This window comes from Octopus bimaculoides, chromosome 14 (genome assembly GCF_001194135.2).
Source record: "Octopus bimaculoides isolate UCB-OBI-ISO-001 chromosome 14, ASM119413v2, whole genome shotgun sequence".
Classification (NCBI taxonomy): Eukaryota; Metazoa; Mollusca; class Cephalopoda; order Octopoda; family Octopodidae; genus Octopus; species Octopus bimaculoides.
Window position 1 is genome coordinate 14,046,100 of NC_068994.1, and position 4,351 is coordinate 14,050,450.

Genomic DNA, 4,351 nt, shown 5'->3' on the forward strand with positions numbered 1-4,351 from the left:
AAGTGAAAATTACATAAAAAATACAATTATCTGTAAACTAGTTTCGAAATTAATATTTTCTTACCGAAAAATATCTGTTTCTCATCAGTACAGACCGTTGAATAAATATAATTTATCGAATCGCATATATTTATATATACGTATCCAATAATCTTTTGAGATCTCAGATATTTTTTCTGAATCTCCTTGATTCTTTTAATGTACTTGTTCCCTGGTATTAAATTGATATTGATTAATATCCAATTTTTTACCCTATTGTTTTAATTTATATATATATATATATATATATATATATGAAATATCAGGTTGAGTAAAAAGTAAGCAACGTTTTGAACCATGAAGAATTTGTACCAGATTTTTGCAGAGTTTTGAATGTTTTTTTAAACATTTTTTCGCAATTGTCTGAATACAGGCATAGACTTGCCCAAATGCATCAATAAATTAACGCTGATATTTTTTTCACGGTTGTTATAATCATCTGAGATGGAACACTCAAAGCACAATATTCAAGCAATTTTTCTATTCAACTTCAAAAGAGGACATAAAGCAGCTGAAACTGCTTGTGATATCAATAAAACGTTTGGTGAGGAAATGACTGGTGAGTGGTCAGCTCGAAAATAGTTTAAATGATTTCACAGTGGAGACCTGAGTCTTGAAGACCGTGAGCATAGTGGACGCCCATCTGTCATCGATGACAGTCAACTAAAGACCGTCACTGAGAAAGATCCACATGAAACCATTTGAGAACTGGCAAAAAAAACTTCAAGTTAGCCAGAAAACTGCCTGCAACCATTTGCATGCGATCAGAAAATCAAAAAAGCTCAACAAATGGATACCATACAATTTGAATGAAAATCAGAAAATGTGCAGATATGAAATTTGCTCATTGCTTCTTCTCTATAACCAGACCAATCAATTTCTTGACTGTATTGTAACTTGCAAAGAAAAGTGGATTCTGTACAATAATAAAAAACATTCTTTGCAGTGGTTGGACCGAAATGAAGCACTAAAAATCTTCCCTAAACCCGAGCTCTTCAAAAAGAAGGTTATGGTGATTGTTTGCTGGTGTACTGCTGGACTCATCCACTATAACTTCTTAAAATCCAGAAAAACCATTACTGGAGAAACATATTGCTATGAAATTGCCAAAATGAACAAAAAACTGCTACTCCTCCATCTTAGACTGGTCAACAGAAGAGGGCCAATCATTCTTCATGACTGCTTGACCACACGTTTCACTAATGCCACTCCAGAAGTTGAGGGGACTTAGCTACAAAGTTCTTCCCACCCAGCTTATTCCCCAGACTTGTCTCCTACCGACTACCACTTTTTCAAGCACCTTGATGGTTTCCTGTGAGAGAAAGAGTTCGAAAATTAAACCAGTGCTGAAAGTGCATTCAAAGATTTCATCAGCTCCGGAACTCCAGATTTTTATGTTACCAGAATAAACAAACTTTTAACTCGTTGGCAAAAATGTGTTGATCGTAATGGTACTTACTTTGATGAATAAAATTTTCACACCTAAAAATTAATAAATAAGAATACAGTACAGAACTGCACTGTATAACACATTAATTAAAATATCATCATCATCGTTTAACGTCTGCTTTCCATGCTAGCATGGGTTGGACAATATTAAAAGAAAATACGTAGTGTACCGTAGATGAGTAAACAGAGAATTGCACAATACTGTATGGAAAACAAAATTCTGGAGCGAGTGTGTGGTATTGTTTTGCATTTGTGTGTAAAATAGATATATACAAATTATAAAAAATATATACTGTACAATACTGTTTCTACTTCACGGATTTTCACCTATCATGGGAGGTTTTGAAACGTAACACCTGCGATAGTCGAGGGATTACTATACAGGCAAATATATATCCATGTATACATGCATGTAGCTTCATGATTCGATGCAAGTTCCAGATCCAAGATAGGGAAAGTTCTAGATATGGTATTTGCATGAAATAACACAAATGGGACATGGAATTACATTTGTATAAATAGATAGACATTAACACACACTTAATTGGATAAGTTGGAGTCAACAAGGAGTACAGAGGAACATTTATTTGTAATCACTACAATTGTTTCCACGCAATGTGGTTCTCCAGGTTCACAGGTATTTAGTTATGTAACCATTTCCCTGCATTATGAGATCTTGTGTTTCATCAGGTGATATATAAATATTGTTTCTGTGTTCTGTAAGCTCAAATTTCTGGCTTCAACTGCATCCTTTTTGTCTGTCATGGCTATATGTGGTGGTAGTAACCACTCAGTATATCTAAATGTGTTTTGACCTTCAAGAATTCACCGGTCAACGGTGATTCCTGATGGGCCGGGGGTTTTCTCTTCATATCCTTAATTGTCTCTATCTACTAGGGTACTGTTGAGTTGGGTAGCTGGCAGCTCGATGTGCAATAAAATAGCGTTAGCTATTGCTACTTCTGGGATTGCAACAACATTACTACTCAGAGGTCGGACTGCCCATTCAGCATTCAAGTTACCTTTAGATTTATCTAACAAAGAAGATCCAGTTTGTAATATATCTAAAACTTCTGGAATGAGTAAACTAATACAAAGATGTTACTTAATTGTCTGGAACGAATGTACCATTGCCCACAAAAATGCTTTTGAAGCTGTGGACAGAACATTACGAGACATTAAAAATTGTAATTCTATGATGGGAAATGTCACAGTATTATTGTCAGGAGACTTTCGACAAACACTACCAGTTGTCCCAAGAGGAACAAAAGTGGATGAGCTCATTGCATCAATAAAGTCTTCTGTATTATGGCATCATGTGAAAAACACTTCAACTTTCGACAAATATGAGATCAAGGCTTTCAAAAGATCAATCAGCTGAACTATTTGCAGAGCAGCTTCTGAAACTCAGAGACGGGAGAGTTCCAATTGATGAAGAACAATTTCTTACACTAAATCCAATATGTAATTCAACTGATTCCATCAATGATTTGGTAGCTGAAATCTTTCCTAATCTTCTTCATAATTACAACAATACACATTGGATTTATGAGCGAGTTATCCTGGCTCCAAAAAACGTTGCTGTACATAGCATTAATAATATGCTATTGAATAAACTTCTGGGAGAAATATTCACTTGTAACTCAATTGGCAGTGTTGTTGATGATCAGGATATTGTTAACTACTCCATCAAATTTTTGAACACATTACAACTACCAGGTACAGCTCCTCATTGTCTTCATGTATGAAATTGATCTTTTTTCTACTTCAATTATTACATATTTTGCTCTTATAAAAATACACACATACAAGAGGAGTAAATTATATATATATTAATACTTTAAATGTGGCATGTGGCTCCCAAGAAACAGTAAATGTAATTACCCAATCAACGATGAATATTACTGCTAGTGTATGTATATATATATGCATATATATGAATATACATATGTATATATGAATATATACATATGTATATATATATATATACATATGTATGTGTGTGTGTGTGTATATATATATATATATATATATATGTGTGTATATATATATGTATATGTAACAAAGAAAACAAGAACGTAACAGGTGACAACAAAACATCTGGACAGTTAGATGATACAAAAAAGGACAGGAAAAGAAGGATGGGTCATTTAGAGTTTTCTATCTTCAGTTGAGTTCCAAATTTTCTCAGCAGTTTCGGCTGGTTACACTCAAGACTGCTCCAATCTGGCCGACCCCAAGAAAATCTAAGGTAAGAGCACTAGATTCCTTGGAAGGAATAAGCTGGCATGTGTGGAAGTGAAGCCTTATGGCAGGGACATAAGAGACAAAAGTCATGGGAAGGAATATAGATGCTGCACGGATGATAGTTGAACCCACTGCCTGGAATCGAACTCTGAATTTTGGGGTTAGTAGCCTGTGCTCTTAACCACTATATCATATGCCCGTGGGCATATGGCGCAGTAGTTAAGAGCGTGGGCTACTAACCCCAAGATCCCGAGTTCGATTCCAGGCAGTGACCTGAATAATAATAATAATAACAATAACATTGAAAAATACCTTAGGAATGAGAACCCAGGTTCGAAATTTCTCCAAATAAAAAAACAAAAAAACAAACGACAAATCCTAACAAGAAATATTAGTGTACTTGGTTTTCTCAAAGTAATGATCCAGTAAAAAGCAGAATTCTAGTTTAAGCATCCCATATAACGCATCATAACTTTTTCATTATTTGGAATTTTCAGAAAGTTTTTGCGAATTTGTGTTCTACACACGAGAATTCATACGATCATATATATATATATATAATAATATTAGGGGACAAAATCCAAAATTACAGGTAAAAACTCAATTAAAATCAATT